General features: G+C 44.0%; 1 long non-coding RNA gene across 1 annotated transcript in view; it reads left to right on the forward strand.

Moving 5' to 3' along the window:
* Window positions 1–20,364, forward strand: part of LOC146813016 (uncharacterized) — a 252,808-nt gene that overhangs the window by 70,624 nt on the left and 161,820 nt on the right. The gene's annotated exons all lie outside the window — the stretch shown is intronic.

Raw genomic sequence — 20,364 nt, forward strand, 5'->3', positions numbered from 1 at the left:
GTGTGTCTTATGAGCAATTGTCAAAATCACCTCATACATTCCTTCTGGTGGAATACACTTCCCTGATTTAAAAATAAAGTCACCATCAAGTTCTAATTCTTCCATAACCCTAAAAAATGGTAAAAGCTCAGAACTAATTCTATCTTTCCTTGGCCACCCATGTTTGATGTAGTCCTTAAGCAATGACCATTTAGCATCCTTCTGCTCACAATCTTTCCAACGGGTTTCAGAAATGTCTTGAAAATCTCCTTGAAGTACATCATCAATAGTCATTACCACATCCAACTCACATACAGAATTAATTTCACTCTGTTTGCACGGTAAGCGTGACAAACAGTCCGCAGTAACATTCTTCTTGCCCGGAACATACACCGTACTAAAATTATACTCCTGCAACTTTGACATGAGCCTGGCAATTCTGGCAGTGGAATTCCTCCCTCCACCAACCGATAAAATGTTTACTAGTGGCTTGTGATCCGTTCTCAAAACAAACTTAGAACCCCATACATATAACCTAAAATGTTCAATAGCCCAAACTCCAGCCAACAACTCCCTCTCAATAACAGAATATTTATGTTCACACTCATTAAGAGTCCTTGACGCAAATGCCACGTTCCATTCCTCCTTACTCTCTCTCTGGGACAACACCGCCCCTAAGCCGTAAAGACTTGCATCCACTGTGATGATACATTCAGATTTGATGCGAAAGGGTTTGAGTGTGGGTGCATTGACAATATCATGTTTGATCTCTTCAAACGATCGTTGTGCAGACTCCCCCCACTCATATTTCACTCCTTGCCTCAAAAGTCTCCTCAAAGGTTCCATCTTGGTGGCAAAGTTAACCACAAACTTACTGTAATACTCACACATTCCTGCGAAGGAGAGTAATTGATCTCTATTCTCTGGGAACGGGGTTTAGATATATCTTCAACATTAGATTCTTTGGGCACTACACCATCCCCTGAAAGCGTATGTCCCAAATACTCTACAGACACTTTGAATAACTTGCATTTGTGTGCTTTGAGAGTCAAACCATTTTGTTCCAGTCTTTTACATACTTCTTGCAAATGAGATTGATGCTCCTGTGTACTCTTTGAAAAGACCAAGATATCGTCTTGGAAACACTTGACATAAGCATCAATGTCCCTGAAAATCTGGAACATGATTCTCTGAAATACGGAAGCTGCGGACGCCAAACCAAAAGGCATGCGAGTGTACTGAAACAAACCTTGTGGAGTGATGAACGCAGTGTATTTCCTCGAATCTTCAGAGAGTTCGATCTGGTGATATGCTGATCTGAGATCGAGGGTAGAGAATATTTTAGCACCATGCAACAAAGATAAAAGCTCATTAATGTTTGGTAAAGGGTGGCAGTCCACAATGATATTAGCATTTAACGCTCTCAAGTCCACACACACCCTCAACTTTTTATCGGGTTTCCGCACCAAAACTATGGGAGAAACCCACTCGGATGACTCTATAGGTTCAATTATGCCCTCTCTAAGTAACTCATCTAGCATTTCCTTGAGTTCATCCCTGATGTTAATGGGTACATTTGTGGTAAATAATTTAATTACCGGTACTTAATTTGATGCGGAAAATTAATAAAAATAGCTCAGTAAAATAAGAGGCAGAATCCGTGGTATTAGAGGTTCGGAACGGGCTTTATTCCAATAACAATTCGAATTGTGGGCTTCATATTCCATCACCACAGAGGTTCAGGAAGTGAAGGGCAATACATTATTGACAGGTAATCATTTTATAGAAAAGGCATTACAGTGAAACAGATGCAGGAGGCGTAACAGTTGATAACAGAGATAAAGACATACATGCGTAACCAAAATAGGCGTTACTAGGCGTAACTAAAAACGTCATTAGGTATGATGTCATAAATGGGTGGATTTATGAAAGAATTTCGCAATGTCAGCAGAAATACTTGGCAGAGATGCGCGCGCAGCCGCATGACGTATGATTGACGTGCAACTAGGGGGTGAAGGGGACTTGACATTTAGCTCTACATGTGGAGACAAAAGTCTGGGGGTCAAGTCAACCTAATCCCAAATCATATCTAACATCCTATGTTTAAAGAACTATGTTATCCAAAAGGAAAGGTCTTTCGAACAAAATCTATTCTATACTGACTGTGAGTGCGTGTACAAGCGTCTAAGTGTCTACATGAGATGCAAGGGCAGAAATCTTCCATAGCAACAGAGCTATGAATTACTTGCATAAAGACAGAGAAGCCGGGCCCTTTGCTCGGTAGCTGGAAGAATGTTTACTTAAGCTACTAGACAGGAATGCATTGGATGAGGAGCGGAGCAGATAATCTTGAAGGTGAAATACAGTTTTTGGCAGGCAGACAGGCCGAGTCAGGCACCGTTAGCCGCGCAAGGAGTAGGACAAAGTTCATGGATACATATGCGAGCTCAGACTGGAGCTTTCAGAGGCAGAAGGCAGGAAAAGGCTTGATGGCAGAATCAGGGCCTACTCGCCTGGACTGTAAAATGGAGTAAATGAACCATATAAAGCCGGTGGCCTTTCATACTTAGGAATGGAATATCCGACCCATTCATGGCGGATCTGAAAGAGGACATGTTGACGGTGGACGCACATGTATTTGCGTCTTCATAACTGGAACTGGAGGGAACATACATGTACTTGTGACTTATACATGAAACCGTTGGGGTCCAAGATAGGGGACATAACTGATCATAAAAATCCATATTTCCACACATTCCTAATTTTTTGTACAACAGGAATATGGTTACTCTTAAGTACAATTCTGTGTGAGAAATCCTTGAGCCTACCTAACTTATCTATAAAGACTTTCCCAAAACTACCGATGAGTTTGCTTACTTGATCCTTAATGACCTCATTTGTTTCCTCTACTTTACCCTTCTCAATTACAGATACAGAATTCATGAGATGATCCTCACATAAGGAAACTGGTTCTACAGATCTCGCATTGAGTATGATGCCAAATTTCCATTGATCCAACCATCCCAAACATTTACCCCTTTTTTAGAAACATACAGTTTGACATTTGCCATTCTGTGTTTGAAATGTAAGCAAATAGAAAAAAAAACCATCATGTCAATTCTTGTACCACAAAAACTCTCAGCAACAATGTCTGGCTCTTCTAATGTATCTAACGGTAAAACATTTACCAATAATGATATGTAATACTCATGAGATATGATGGTCCAAGGGGAACCAGAATCTACCATAAGCAAAATATCTACATCGCAAACTTGAAACGTACATTTAGGAGGACTTATGTGCCTTGGAACATCCCCCACTATAGATACAACAAAGCCATGCTCTTGGACAGTATTAATACAGGTGTTATCTTCTTCTGAAATTGTTGAAACAGGACCCTACTTTTGGAATTGTCCACGTCTGTCTCTACACATATTGCTAAAGTGTCCAATCCTATTGCAAATTTTACACTCTCTCTTCAATGCTGGACAACCTGGAAACGAAGCAAAATGGTTTTTGTTTCCACATCTGAAACACATTCCCTGGTTAACAGCTCCTTCAAACTGTCTTGGAACAAACTGCTTGGCTTTATTAAAATTTTGCTTTCCCCAATTTTGTGTTGCGTTCTGTTTTGTAGCTTTGTAACGGACTGCACAAATTTCCTCTTCTGTTGTTTTTTTATCAGAGCATTTTTTGATGGTGTCCATCCATAGATCTGATTGTTCTTGCGCTTTAGCTGTAGCAATAGTTTCATTCAAATTTGGATCACCCATTACCCATAACTTGTCTTGAGTTTTTTTACACTTGACATGAACTATTATTTGGTCACGTATCATCTCATCTGACATGTTTCCGAAATTACAATGCATGCTCAATGACCTTAACGAAGTTAGGAAATCATTGAGTGACTCATCCTCTTTCTGTTTCCTGGTGTAAAATTTAAATCGGTTTAGCGCTATGCTAATGGTTGGTTTGAATCTTTTTTCTAATCGTGCCAAGGCTTCTGTGTAGACATTCATTGAGTCACCGCTTGCATTTGGAATGTTGATTTGAGGAAGTGACCTAAAAATAACCTGCCCTTCTGAGCCCAGACAATGTAACAGAATGCTTTTCTTCCTTTCTGAACCCATCCTTTCACCGTCAATGGCTTTCATGTAGTTTAAAAACTCTTCTTTCCACCTTGGCCATGGCATGGGTGGATCCCCTTTAACTTGTAGAAATTTCGCAGGCGGGTCGAATTGCATTTTAATTTTCTTATTACTTCCTTATTTTTACATAAACACTGGTAATACAGAATGTACACCTAAATTAAGACAGATGTGCCAGTAGCAAAATGACTTATGGTGCTTAAAAAAAAAAAACTCACAGTTCGTATACCTTTGAAAACACAAAAAAAACACTTAACTCGAGCCACGGAACAATAAAGTACTTACTTCCCCCAACACGCGCGTTGCTTCCAGATCAATTTCCGGACTTAAACCTGATCTTTTACTTCTTCGTGCGTCAACGCGTTGGTTGTTGTGGGCGTTGCTTAGCAACATCAACTTCAGCGTGTGGCATCACGAACGCGCATACTTTACTGCGTGCGTGACAATCATGACGGAGATGGAATGCTGACGATAATGGTGGAAATGGAAGCTTAATGAACACGCTATGACCAAGTAAGATTCTTTACCTTTTAAAAGAAAATAACAATGAAAATATTTTCCCAACTGTGCGAGCGAAGTTCACCAATTATATGTCAAACTATTGCACATCGGCAAACAAAGTTCAACGGTAACGGCCGAAGTGCACCATAAGCTCGATGTCTTCACTCTCTCAGGATAAATGCGTAACTCCAACTACACGACAAGCGCTGAAAGTACGAGGAGCATATCTTCTTCGAAAAAGGTTCACACCAAAATAAGTATTTGCTACCTGAACAAAAAAAACGTAGACATCCAAATTCCGATGTAGCGGCAAAACAACGTAGGTGTCACACTTCTCCCGTTGTCTTTCTCACAACGTAAGTGTCACACTCCTCCCGTTGTCTTTCTCCCTGGAAATTATTACCAAAAAAAATGTAGATGCATCCAACCTCCGTCGATCATAAAATTAATGTAACTTATTAAAAAAAAATCGCTGGAATGGCAATTTTACCAGAATTCTCAAAACGCTGTAAATCTCCAATAAAAACAAAAAACATAGGTCCAACCACTGAATTACTCTGTGCTGCTCAGTGGTTTCCCGTCGTCGCCAAAATGTTGAAATGAAAGCTCTTCAAAATGTAATATCATCAAATAAAGTGGTTTATTGGCAGCACATTCAAAATCCTTCCATCAGCTACAGGTCAGCAAATCAAATCCCTCAGACAGTTAATCTCCCCAACCAAGATCTCTCCCTAGAATGTGGAACCCTCATGAAACATAACATGTCGCATGCAGTGGCATGCGACACGGAACCTACTTAAAGACACATGCACCTAATAATACAGCATGTAACATGTATTTTAAGTCTGTTTTTAATTATTGAGATTTCTGAGAACTGTATTGTAGACTTTTATCGTTTTTGGTCTTCTTGCACAGACAAAATATTTTATATTTTTCTAAAACTGGTGTGGTGTCCTTTTGTAGTGTTTTCACTGTGTAACTGTTGGTTGTGGGCAAATGCTTCACACACTACCTCTGACATAAGCTTTACTACTCATACCAATCTACCACAGGGGTGAGCATGGATTATGTCAGTAGTGTATCCCCCTTGCTTTGTATTCTCCATCGTCTAATGGATTGGTTGAAAGGGCAAACAGATTAGTTAAGGACGCTATTCAGGCAGTGCTTTCCTCTGGTCAGGATGTACAGGATTTTGTTGAGGCCAAGTTAAGGTCTTACAACATCTCACCTCATTGTACCACAGTATTCCCACCTTTTACTCTCTTGAGAGGAAGGAATGCTCACACAAATTTGTGTCCTAATTAGTTGCAGAATAAACATGACAAGCATAGCCAAGTAGACAAAGGTGTGATGTCTCGAGTGTTGCAGAAGCAGAGTCTCAGGAAATCAATGCATGATGCGGGTAAAAGTTTTAGCAATATGGATCTAAAGGTAAACAATTGGGTTCTTATCAAAAAACCCAAAACGTTTACTAAGGGTATGTCTAAATTCTCCGTTCCAGTTCAGGTTACAGATGTGAGCAAGTGCTCAGCGTTACTTGGTAGTAAGGGGTGGTGGAACAAAAGATCGCTGATGCATCTCTCGGACTCTCAGGTTAGTTCTTTGCTGAAATTGTCTAAACAGGAGGTTGAACATCGTGACTGGACTAGCTGGTTGTGTGATCTTTCATCTACTGTGCCACTTCGTGAAAAAGAAGGCAACGCAGGGAAAACTGCTGTCTCTTGGTGTTTAACCCCACACGTCAGTCAGCACCACAGTCCTGTTTCAAAGGCAGCTGCATCCAGAGATGCTGTATCATTGCAAACTGGTGATTTGGGTACCCGACAAAGAAGATTACCTTCCAGACTTAATGATTATGTTTTGTCATGAATTTGTACCTAGACCTACTACAAGTATCTGCACGATTGTTGAAACATGTTCAATGTTTTTTCTCATTTTGTTCACATTGTTACTTTTCATTCACTCCTGTGTCACTCCTGTGTTTTGTTCTTTTTGGGGAGGGAAAAGTTGTGGTGTGTAGCGTCTCGCAGAGGCATCTCGCACTGTCCCCAGCGCGTGGATGTCTCCGGCCTGTTAGCATGTAACCAATACCAAACTGGGTTTGGGCTCAAATCAGTAAGGCCAAGCCTCAATTAACCAAAGAACTAAACAATTGCCAGTACTGATGCCTATTCACACTCATTTATTCAGGTGGGGCCATATTGAAATGAAACAACATGTACCTCAGACCTCTTTTTCCGTCGGAATGAATCCAAAACCTTTCCTTTATTTAAATTATTTCTACATTTATATACCAAAAAATCTACAATTCTTCAAACCCTTATACATCACACCACAAAAACCCTCTAGTTAAAAGACATTATTATTAACATTCTTCACATCCATTCCCCCAACTTCATACCATTCCATACATACTCATTCCCTGCTGTCACTCGCTCACCACATCACCCAGCATTCACACTACAAACAAAACAACAATGTTTTCTCTTAGATTCATTCAAAAACAAGCTATAGAAAGAACATTATATCATATGTACAATGAATCAAAACAATTTCAAATGGTTAACAATTCTTATGGCCAAAAAAGAAGCTCTATGCGTTTCAGTTCTCGGGGTTCTCATCAGGAACTAAAAGCTGGACAAAGAAACAAAAAACTCTTTCAGTCTCATTAGATGCCCTAGCGGCCCTCCCCTTGAACTCTGCACCCTTTTTGGCAACATTTGCTTACCTCAACCGTAGTCTAGATCAGCCGATCTAGCAAATTCAAACTACCATCTATATCAAAAAGAAGCGTATCGGAAAACAAACCTTTATCCATTCCAATCTGTGCTATATCGCCTCTCTCTAACCAAACACATCAAATGTTTTTTTCTGTGGTGGCACAGCAAATACAGGTCCCACATTTATGGTGACCAGAAACTGGGAGAAGGCCTACATAATCCCTGACAGAGATCTGGTTTATTTGAGGCAGGGCTGTACGAACTATTTTATTGGCAATGCTGCGATCTTTTTTTAATGTAAAAAGGGGATTGGTGTTTAATGATTGATCTAAATTTTTCACCAAGTGCCAGATTTGGTTAATAACTTTCTTTAAAAGGTTGGAATTTGGACAAAATGTTGAAACGCAAACAATTCTTTCTACTGATGGTCTTATCCGTTTTTCCAGAAGGACTTCTCTTGGAGTCCACCATGCCCTTTTCATTGCCCTTTTTAGCAATTTATTTCGGATAAGCACTCTCTTTCAAATTTTCTGACAATTTTGTGGCATGGAGTATGTATTCATCCTTATAATAGCAATTCCGTCTTCTCCTGAGAAATTGCCCATAGGGCAAGTTCTCCTTCAGGTTCCTGGGGTGATTACTTGAAAAATGTAAGGCTTTATTGCGGTCTGTTTGTTTTTTAAAAAGGGTTGTGACCAACCCTCCCTCCGCCGGATACACTTTCACATCAAGAAAGGCCATTTTCGTCCTTGAATGATTCATACTAAATTTTATGTCTTCTGTTCTGTTATTCAACCATTTGTGAAACTCACAGAGATTTTCTTCATTGCCTGTCCATAACATGAATACATCGTCTATATAAAGAGTCCAATTTCCAATTGTTAGACCTGGCACCTTGGCGTGAGTCTCCCTTCCACTTTTTGTCGCTGTGCCTCATGTGTTTTTGCTGGTGTTAACTGCTCAGAGCACTGTGCCACTGCCAACCAGTGCCACAGTGCAAGTGCTCCCTATTTAAAATGTATATGTTGGTTGGATTCCATGATTGGCTTATTTGGTTTACTGTCAGACCGCAGTAAAATGCACCAGGAGTGCCAGGGCTTGTAAATACAAATGCTGCTGGTGGGCTTGCAGCACTGGTTGTGCCACCCACAGAAGCGGCCTGGTAAAATGTATCTAAGGTCTGCCATTGCAGAACCTGCGTGCAGTCTGGTACTGTCATGCTGACTGGGTAAGTGCACACACTTGCCGGTCCCTAAACCTTCCCTTAACTTCATATCGGTCACCCCTATGGTAGGCCCAAGGGCAGGGTGCATTGTAAGCATAAGGTAGGACAAGCCCTGATGTGTGTGGCATGGTCCTAATAGTGAATTATAGCCATTTTCGTTTTTCACTATTGTAAGGCTACCTGTTCTCCATAGGCCAGAATGGGCTGTTAGAATTGTTACATCCTATGATCCTAACAGACCCAGGGAACATGGTAGAATTTCGAGTTTAGTATGCCTGAACTCAGAATAATAAAATACATCTTTTAGTAAAGTTTATTTTAATATTCTGTGTTGGCAAATACCACTTTTAGAAAGTTGGTATGTGCTTGCTTGACCATTTCAGCCCGCCTCTGCTTGATGTGTATCTGCCTGTCTGGTTGTGTGGGTGACAGGGCTGGGGAAACCCAGAGGGGCAGGGCTAGGCAGCCTGGTGGTGAATAGGAAGATTGGCAGTCGGATGGGTGGGAGGAGTACACCTGGGCTCTGAATAGGGTTGTGCTCTGCTACCACAATGCTGGCTCCACCTCCTGCGGAGTGGCTGATGGCTCTGCCCTGCAACCTGAATAGAAAGGCAGAGTCCTGTCAACAGAGTGCTCAAGAACTGGTTTGGACCGGGCAAAGGCCCCTCAACCCCAGAGGAACAAAGGAATTAGGGGTATAAGTATTGGGACCCTGCTCCCAAGAAATTAGATCCTGCTGGAACAAGAAGATCCTCTGCCAGAGGAGAAGGAACTGGGAAAGCTGTAGGAGGAGTAACTGTCCCTGACCTGGGGGATTGGCCTGCAGTGGTTGCCTTGCTGCTGAAGGAGAGGAGAAAGACTGCTAAAGACTTTGCTTCAACTTGTGCTTTGAAAAGATCTCCAAGGGCTTGAACTGAGCTTGCCCCCTGAACGAAGTCCCAGGACCAGTGGAGTTCACCCCCAGCTCCCCAGAGTCTTTTGGAAGTGCCTGCTGCTGTTGTTGGGCCTTCTGAGGGACTGCGTGTCGCAAGGAGCTGGAAGTGCGACACAAGGAAGAGAAGCGTGCCGCCGTCGGAGCCGCTGTCGTCGCATCTCGCAAAGAGTGTCGCCGCTGCAGCATCGCATCGAGCGGAAGCGTCTCGCATCATTCCGGAAGTGTCTCGCAATGCCGAAGAAGCGTGTCGCCATCGCAGCCATCGTAGCTGTAGCATTGCACCGCATCGAGAGAAGAGTCTCGCATCGAGGAGGAAGCGTGTCGCCATCGCAGCCATCGTAGTTGTCGCATTGCACCGCAACCAGAAAAGCGCCTCGCATCCACGGAGAAGCGAGCCGCTGTCGTCGCATCTCGCAGAAGGGGTGTCGCCGCTGCAGCATCGCATCGAGCGGAAGCGTCTCGCAACGTCGGAGAAGAGTGCCACTGCCAAGGCCGCTGTCGTCGCATCTCGTCAAGGGTGACGCCGCTGTAGCTGACGCATCGAGTCGAGCCTTCTCGCAACATCGGAGAAGCGTAACGCATCTGGAAGATCCCGTCTTTATTTCTTTTGCACCAAGAACTTCAATGCAACTGCATCGCTGCAACACTTTCGTTACCCTGCATGTCGCATCTAAGGTACATTGACTTAAAGTGTCGCATTTAAGAACTTAAGAGAAACTAAGCAATCTTCTACCAACTAAGCAACCGTATTGTGTATTTTTAATCGTTTAATGGTCTTGTGATAATCCTATATAAAGAATCCTTATTTTTAATATAAATACCTGTGCGGTGTCCATTTGTAGTGTTGTCACTTGGTTACTGTATGTGTTCACAAATGCTTAACCTATAACGCTCTGAGATAAGCCTGGTCTGCTCGCGCCAAACTACCTAGAGGGTGAGCAAGGGGTTGTTTTAGGAGTGTAACCCCTTACCCTGACTAGAGGAAAGGTTCCCTGCTTGTCACAACTACCTACCTGTGCCAATCAGAGAACCCGGATACTATCACCAATAAATTGCGAAAATAGATTGTCATTATATACGAACTTCTCCTCATACTTTGCCATGAACAGCACAGCCAACTCAGGGGCAAAAGGACAAACCATCGCTACTCCTTTCACTTGGTAATAGAACCCTCCATTGAAATTAAAATAGTTCTTCTTAAGTGCAAAACTTGCTAGTTCCACTATGAATTCTGTTGGTACTTGTATTGGTCTTTCTCTACTTTCAAGGAAGGAGAAAATTACTGCCAGACTTTCGTCTTGGGGTATCTGGGCGTATAACAATACCACATCCAATGTCACTAGATGATGAAATTCTTTTTCAAACTGGATTGATGCTAATTTGTTAATAAAATCAGTGGTGTCTCGTAGAAAAGATGGAACTTGGGGCATGAATGGTTTTAAAAAATGGTCTACTAATTTTTAAATTGGCTCCATCAACGATTCACACCCAGAAACGATGGGTCGTCCAGGCGGTGAAGTCTCACTTTTATGTACTTTAGGAAGAACATAAAACAAGGGAATTCTAGGGTTCTTACTCTGTAAATATTCGTATTCCTTTTTACCCAAAAATCCTTGATGGAAACCTTTTTTCCAAAATCCTTAATAGGTGGCTTTTTAGGTCAGATGTTGGATCCTTAGTGATCTTTCTATAACACTCAATGTCTCCTAGTTGTCTCATTACTTCCAAAGTGTACTCTGATGTATCCCATACCACAATGGAGCCGCCTTTGTCTGCCTGCTTTATTATGATTGAATTATCATTTTTGAGGTTTGATAAGGCTTCCATTTCAGATTTTGATGTGTTGTGTTTCACCCATCTTTTTTTCTTTTCCATGTCTGAAATTGCTGATAGAATAGTTTTTTCGAAGATTGTTACCTCCTTAGGAATTTTATTGGCCGGTGGGCAAAAAGACGATTTTCTTCTTAGGCCTGTTAGCTCCATAGTTTCAGTGTATGGGTTTTCTGCAAAATATGTTTTTAGCTGTATTTTACGACAGAATTCAATTGCTTCTGTTTTTTACCCCACAAAATCTGTACTGTTCCAAGGAACAAAAGATAAACACCTTTCAAGTATGCTTTGTTCATCTTTGGTTACGGTTTTCTTTAACAGATTATATATCGGTGATACCGTTCGTTTTTGTAGTTCTGTCGGCGGGTGGACATCTCCCATGGTTGGTCATTGAATCGTGGCCGCCCCTGTGACTTTTGTTGGCCTCTCCCTAAAAAAGGAGGTTGTTGTTGCTGAAAATGTCCTCTTCTATTAATATTTCTACGTCCTTCGTTGGTTTCTCACTCACTGCCACTTGAGGAGGATGATGTTTTGGAGAACATTATGAAATTATTCGATGATCTACCTTGAAATTCTGGGAGGTATCTACGTGATTCCGATCTTGAATAAAAATCCGACTGAAGATATGGGTACACCTTCTCCAATGTGAAGTTCCTTTTATCTTTTTCAAACTTATTACCTTTTTTATTGATGGTGTAGTCTCTAAAATCTGATGTTTCCTTTTCAACTTTCTCTAGTAATGCCTTGGAATCAGTTATCATTTGATTTGATTTGATCTGTTAGCATGTAAGGCATTGTCTAATTGTGGTTCCACGTTCGGGTTCAGAAGGATGCGTGCCAGGATTCTGTGAACGTTTGCCAGTTGGCAGAGATCCTGGTACGCAGCGGGAGCCCTCTGTCTTGGGTGCTGATTTCTAAGAATAAGTCTTCAAGTTGCCATACCTTTTTGGTATCCTGCCTCATCATTTACTTCATTATCTACTGTTATTTTTTAGCATTTCTTTGCCTTGAAAAAGCCCCGGGCCTGGGCACCAAGTAAGGGCGAAATACGTGTTGCAGCCTTAAGGATGTACAAAAGATGGGGGCAACAAGTAATGATGGCAAAACATACTGCATTGCTTTTTTTAATGTTTGATTTATACTTTGGAGCAAAAATGTATTTATACTAGACATGTTACTTTCTAATGTCGGTGTGCTGCATTCAAAATTCTAACCATACCTCGGATCAACACGGTCACTGACAGTTTGAGTCATCATTTGCTTCCTGAAAGAGGGAAGCAAGAGAAGACCAAAGACAGAAAGAAAACATTCTGGTCGGATGTATTTAACCACTTTTGACATCAAGTGGTGTAGCTGCACTTCCTCTGAACACAAGGGAACAAGAAGCAGGATGTGGACAAAAAGCTTGTTTGGCCTTTCGTCGTGTGCTGGTGATCCTGAGCACAGGCTGCTGAGTCCATCCTTTAGTCCCCTGATGAACTTTGTGAACAGGGCTCAAGGTCCATGGATCGGCTGTGCTCCTCTGGGCCGGTGTTGGGTGACTTCTGGGCAGGTGCTTTGGGCCTGAACCGCATTGTGAAGTGTGACCCCTCCTCTGAGTGACTATGGCGTCTCTCCAACATCTGTTCAGGCATAGAGGAAGGCGGAACTCGGCAGGGACTTGACGTTCATGATGAAGACCTTGCGATCGGGGTTCTTCTGCAGTGCACTAGATGAACTAGCATGCCCGACCTCCCTTGGGCCCAATCAGAGGTTCTTCACTCCTCTCACTGTGAGCTTGCACCTCTTCAGTTGTCCCCAAGTAGGGCACATTCATGAGTTGGGCAGGGTGGCTTCCCATGTGGAATTCCCTATATAGACTGGTGTTTTCACTTTCAGAATTCCGTGGTGTAGGAACACCTGACCCAATTTTACAGGCTGGGACATCCAGCCAGGAAAATTGCTTTAGGCTTGGGTTGCAGTAGCAGCTGTTTGTCCCAACAACTCACTCAGCCCCGTAGAATGTTTAGAGGTACAGGAAGAAAATTACCATCCAGAAGGTCTAAATGTTAGATTTCCCGGAAATGAAAGATCATCCGGGATCCATCATTATCCTGTGGATTAGCAAAGAAACAATCACCCAATAAAAAGGCTAGAACTGACCAGAAGTGACCAATAACTGGCTATAGGGGGTGTTGAGATGTTACATGAAATCAACAATCCTCCAGCAGGGATTAGAGTCACTAACCAGACTTCGATACCGAGCACAGGTCCTGACAGTCATGGTTCTGACTTGCAAATTTTGAGTATCATCATGGAAACTTACTATCCTCATGTTCATATGTTTCCTGTAGATATTTGCTGCTGTAGGTTGTATCCAACAATATCAAGATCAATAATTGATCTGTACATATATTGGCTCCACAATATCGATGACGAGCATGTCATCAAGTTAAGAATAGGTATGGAAGTACAGGTTCAGTTTTCTTAACACCACATCTAGTTACCTTGACAATATGTAGGTAGGCGATATTGGGGAGACAATATAAGTGCAGGCAATATTAAAACGCCTTGGAACTGATGACAAGTTGCACAGTACTGGGGTAAGAGTAAAACTCATCACAATATTACTATTACCATGCTGTACGGTGCAACTGTGAGTTAAACCCGGTGGAACGGGGAATTACTGGGTGGGGCGGAATTTGCCTTTCCAAGGGGTTTTACTGCATAAATGTACCATCTGCTAAGAGCAAATGTTAAATGTATGTGCTGGCCTGTGGGTGGGATGGGGATAAGGGAGTGGGGGTAGCAGGTGAGGGAAGGCCATGGGTTGTTGTTGCAGGGGCATTGCTGCTACCCTTTGTAAGATCACATCTGCAGAATGAGCCTTTGCTGCTTCCGAAGCCAAAATCCCATCAGACTTTTCGGTTCAAATGACCCGCTGGAAACTTCCGGTCACGTGATTTTGCACCCGGTGAAACTGGCTGCGGAGCTAAGGCCCTCTCAGAGCAGGTGGAGTGACTTCCATGCATAAATCCTCTCTGCCTGATTCATAATTAGGGCACTTGTGGTACATCACCCTGTCTTTATATGGCCTTGTTTTGTTGTTTATGGTTCTGAATAGAAATATTTGATATTGACTGTGAATTTAAAACCAACAAGGCATGTCATTCAAGCGCAGCTGAGGTAAACCAATATACAGTTTACAGATTATTTTACATTGAGTTTCTCAGCTTTGGTATTGGCATCCAACTAATCCAAATACACCTACAGGGTTCCGTGTGAAAGTATCTTTAACCAAGCGTTTGCAACGCATCGGTCTCGCCTTTGGGACCTTATATGTATTTAGCTATGCAGCACATTAGCCTGGGTGCTGACACATCCACTGTTCTTTAACATGGAGGGAAAAAAGCACCAAACTTTATGACACGCCAGGTATGGGAACACATGGAGAGAAATATTGCCTTTTAGTGGGGAATGATATAGTCCAGAGCTCTGTTTTTAATATAAAATCAGGGCCTTCAGTGGTCATATTACTGAAAATACAAGATTTGAAAAAAATATTGTGTACGGGTGCTCGTGAAAGACAATTTCTATGGACTGGAATCTAGAGAACAGCACAGATAAGCCTATCACCAACCGAGCACTGATAGGGCTTTCGGACCAAGGCTCCTTCTCACAGCAGGCCTGCCTGCTGCACCCAGAGCACTCACAGCCTAGATATGCCTACCAGCAACCGAACTCTGCCACAAATCACACACTTCTAGACCAAGGCTCTCTCTCATGGCGAGACAGGGCCTGCACCCAGAACACGGTCACAGGAAGGTCTACCAGCAAGACAGGGCCTGCACCCAAAACACGGATACATGAAGCTCTCATTGCGAGAGTGGCCCGCCTGCACTCAGAACACGGTCCTAACACAAGAAGGTCTACCAGCTACGGAGCCCTGTCACAAACCACACATATCTAGCCCAGGGATCTCTCGGGGGTGTGCACTCTAGAACGATTGTTGTCTTACGTGCCTATGCCAGGTGTGTACTGTGTGCATTGAGGACTCCGTGCATGCCTGCACACGAGTGACATGCTAACGAGAAGCACTTGTGTCCCCTTGAAGGATGCAGCGGGTATGCATAGGGAGCAGAAAGATGCAGTGTGGGGGTGGGCAAGCGCTGTTCCTTGGGGCCATGCTCAATTATTTAGGCAGGCAACTCCCGATTTTTAAGCCAAAAATTGATTTATTTAAGAGTCTCCAGCCTAAAGGGACAGGGAAAATAAAGTCCTTCGATTTATGTTTCCAAAATCTCCCTCTTTGTAGTATCTAAATGTTTCCATGAATGCCGAGCTAAAGCACTGCCGCAAGGTGAGGAAATGCAGGTGTGAACCGAGGTCATACATAGAAGACACTCTCTCACCTGGAGTGCAGTACGCCTGCGCGGAGGATTACACTCGCCTGAAATGTTGCTGCTTTGAAATGTGCACTGGAGCACCAATCGCCTGAAATGTTTCTGCAGTTATGTGCAGTGCGAGAGTATCCTGCAGTCACGCCACTTCTTGCTATAGTGCTGGGGTCGGGAGGGTCACACTCACCTGTAATGCTCCTGCCATGCAGGATTATGATAAATAAATAAATTAGTGAATTTGGTTACTTGCAGTACAAGCATGCACTGCAGGTTACTCCACTGAATTGTCCCTGCCGCAATGGTGGTGGGGTCAGAAGAGTCACACTCACCTCTAGTGCTCCTGCCCCGCAGGATTAGTGAATTCGGTAACTTCCAGTACAAGTATGCACAGCAGGTCAGGCACTCCACTGAATTGTCCCTGCTGCTATGGTGGTGGGGATGAAAGTGTGCGCACTGCAGGTTGCCCAGTGAACTATCACTGCGGCTGTGGCGGTGGGGTTGTGGGAGTCACTCACCTGAAGCGCTCCTGCCTTTCAGTGTTTCACATCTGCAGCTTGACCTGCACGCCGGGCGCCAGCGTCAGCATCTTTACATGGAAATCCATGCCCTGAGTGCACACCGCCTGCTCCAGGAAGGATTTCTCGGTGTACTATTGCACCAGCAACGTCTTCCCTGCCGTGGCGTCCCCTAGGAAGATCATTTGGAATTGGTAGTGCTAGTCCGCGCTGGCCATACCACAGATGGGGGCTGGGGCTTTGCAGTGGTGGCGTCTCAGTACAGTGATCTGGGCCTAAATCCATTGTTTTTTTGCTCACCATGCCATTCCAGTTTGAACCCAGCCATATGCAAATCAGTCTTGACCCTGTGCCTCAAGGGAACAGTCCAGCCCGAACTGCCAAGCAGGTCCTCCCTGGACTGGAACCAAGCATCCTAGAACCGGTTTCGGGGTTTCACCCCTCTTCAGCCAGGATAGCTTGAAACCAGTGGCATGGAGAGCACGGGACTCACATCTGAGCATACCCGTCCCACTCGGAGTGACAAATACAAAAACAACAGTTGATGGACAGAATGCAGAACAATGTCATACATTCACCCCAGTACAGAGATCTGGGCCTAAAGCCATCGTTTTTTTGCTCACCATGCCATTCCAGTTTGAACCCAGCCATATGCAAATCAGTCTTGACCCTGTGCCTCATGGGAACAGTCCAGCCCGAACTGCCAAGCCAGGTCCTCCCTGGACTGGAACCAAGCATCCTAGAACCGGTTTTGGGGTTTCACCCCTCTTCAGCCAGGATAGCTTGATTCCAGTGGCATGGAGAGCACGGGACTCACGTCTGAGCATACCTGTCCCACTCAGGGTGCAAAAACAACAGTTGATGGACAGAATGCAGAACAATGTCATATATTCACCCCAGTACAGAGATCTGGGCCCAAATCCATCGCTTTTTTGCTCACCATGCCATTCCAGTTTGACCCCAGCCATGTGCAAATCGGTCTTGACCCTGTGCCTCATGGGAAGAGTCCAGCCCGAACTGCCAAGCCAGTTCCTCCCTGGACTGGAAACAAGCATCCTAGAACCGGTTTCGGGGTTTCACCCCTCTTCAGCCAGGATAGCTGGAAACCAGTGGCATGGAGAGCACGGGACTCACATCTGAGCATACCTGTCCCACTCAGGGTGACAAATGCAAAAACAACAGTTGATGGACAGAATGCAGAACAATGTCATACATTCACCCCAGTACAGAGATCTGGGCCCAAATCCATCCTTTTTTTGCTCACCATGCCATTCCAGTTTGAACCCAGCCATATGCAAATCAGTCTTGACCCTGTGTCTCATGAGAACAGTCCAGCCTGAACTGCCAAGCCAGGTCCTCCCTGGACTGGAACCAAGCATCCTAGAACCGGTTTCGGGGTTTCACCCCTCTTCAGTCAGGACAGCTTGATTCCAGTGGCATGGAGAGCACGGGACTCACGTCTGAGCATACCTGTCCCACTCGTGGTGACAAATGCAAAAACAACAGTTGATGGACAGAATGCAGAACAATATCGTACATTCACCCAGTACAGAGATCTGGGCCTAAATCCATAGTTTTTTTGCTCACCATGCCATTCCAGTTTGAACCCAGCCATATGCAAATCAGTCTTGACCCTGTGCCTCATGGGAACAGTCCAGCCCGAACTGCCAAGCCAGGTCCTCTCTGGACTGGATCCAAGCATCCTAGAACCGGTTTCGGGGTTTCACCCCTCTTCAGCTTGATTTCAGTGGCATGGAGAGAACGGGACTCACGTACGAGAATACCCGTCCCACTCGGGGTGACAAATGCAAAAACAACAGGACACCAGGACAGTAGCGGTGACTTCCGGATTGGAGCCCTCATGCTCCAGGGGTAGGGTGGGCAAGAAGTCAGGGACTGCGGGAGGGAGGGGAAAAGACAGGAAGAAAATAGTCTGTGCAGTAAAGGGGCTGATAGCCATGGAAGGACACAAATGACGACATGACCGTCACGGGGAGGGACTAACAAGCCGAAAACCAATCAGAATGCAGCATTTAGGATGTAAGCCAATCCAAAAGATGGACGGAGAGTGGGCGGAGCTTAAACAATGGTTCCCCACTATAGTAAATACTGCATGTCTCAACGAGACAGCGCAAGCGCTGCCTAGGCGAGACCTAAAAAAGAATAGATCTTTATTAAACTCCAATTATATTTATTTGCCTATCTTTTTTTATCTGGGTATCACAGACATACATTTTCTTAACAGACAAATATTTCTACATCCAGAAGGGGCCTAGTGCATTGGCAATTATGAATTGGGCATGTAAAAAATGATGGAAATTCAAAATTACGATTTAAATTTCATGCAGAATGGGACTTACTACCACAAATGGGTCTCAAGCTAGATGGGATTCGAAATCTCAAGCTTTTTATTCTGCCATTTTCCCAAAGCCAAAAAATAGTTTTATTAATGGTTTTGTTTATTTTTAGAGATCTGTTTCTTCTCTTCCAAGGTTGATTTTTAGTGTTTTCCCCGAGTTTCTTGGTGTTTCTCTCCCTCTTCTGTACCCCATCCCAGCACGGGGCCCTCTTCTTCTGGTTCGAGTGGCTTTTATCCCATTAGAGTTTGTCAACTGAGGCGCGAGGAGACCTGAAGTTCAGTGTTGGTCCTTCTGGATGTATTGCAGATTTCGACCTGACACTAACATCTAACTGGACACCCTTCACTTCTTTTTTGTCATAATTTATATAGCGTGAGCTATCTGAGCTTTTGAAAAAGACCACCCTATGGTAGGAATTTCTTTACACAAACAGGAAGAGGAGCGTGGAAGGAGGGTGTGGTGCTGATGGATGTGTTCAATAGATGTGGGTCTTCGGGTTACTACTAAAGAGGGTCGAGTGATGGGGACATTCATAGTTCTTGGGGCAGAGAGTTCACTTGTATTATGTTTGTTACCAAAGCAAACTCATATTGTACCTCTTAAGCTGAGCCATCCTCCCAGCCTGCAGGAAAGAGCTCAGACCTACATGGTCCCGCACCTCGCCACCTCTTATAGTGCTCTGCCACGAGCACCCGCCTCGTGGTGGATGCGGGCCCAGTGGGCACGGGCCCCACATTGGTTCCCACAAACACCTCTTTGGGGAGTAAAGAGGATAGGAGGCTTGAAAGAGAGAACACATCACAGTCCTTTGAGGGTCAGACTGTCGGAACCTCCCTCCTCCCCCCCCCCCTTAGGTGCAGTCCCGCGGTTTCTGCAGAAAGAGCGGTGTTCGCCGCAGCAAAGTCTATAAACGGCGACATCGCGGCCACCACACCGCTTCCGGAGCCGATACCAAACCCCAGGGCACCTTTGAGGCAAGGTAAACATAACATTAGTTCAGCAAGGGTGTGTGAGAAGTTGGCCTGGAATATGCTGGTCACTAGTTATAGTGGCCATCTTGCACCAGTCCAGTTCGACTCTTGGTAGATAGGTTTAAAGACAACCTTTTTAAAGAAAGCTATCCTAGTGGTAGCTGTGGAGAGCAGCCTTCAGGCTAAGTCTCTGAGGAATGTAAAGCAGCTTGTTTTACCTTATAATCTCTTGAATTACCAAATGAAAAGACACCACACAGGTATATATATCAAATATATATGTATTTATTACTAAATATACTCTACTAATCTCTTTATGAGATTAGAGCCAGGTAAACATTCAAAAGATCAACAGTTCTCAATAAATTAAGCAAAATATGGCTGTAGCCCTAGGGGCGTACCAGACCATATACTAAAAAAATGGTATAACAAACTCGACATGCAAAATGAAGAGGCCTAGGGCCTTGGGAATCGCTGGGGCTTCACTTCTGCAGTGTTAGCAGGTAAGTAATCAGCTCACAGGAGGCGTGTGCAGTGTCTAAACACACACGCGGGTTTCTCATAGGTTTCAATGGCAAATGTCGCGGTTTGTATTTTACAGTTTTAGGACACTTCGCAAAAGTCAACAAGCAAGAAACTTACAGGGTAAGTATTTCTATAGCCAACACACACTTGGGCACCGGAGTGCACGAGTTACCTCACCCAGGGAAGCTGGGTGCATAGGTGTCCTTTGGTGTCTGGTCGCGATGCTGTTTTCAATGGAGATCACTGAAGACTTGCTGCTTGTGACGACTGGAGAGGT

This window comes from Triturus cristatus, chromosome 7, assembly GCF_964204655.1.
Source record: "Triturus cristatus chromosome 7, aTriCri1.1, whole genome shotgun sequence".
Taxonomy (NCBI): domain Eukaryota; kingdom Metazoa; phylum Chordata; class Amphibia; order Caudata; family Salamandridae; genus Triturus; species Triturus cristatus.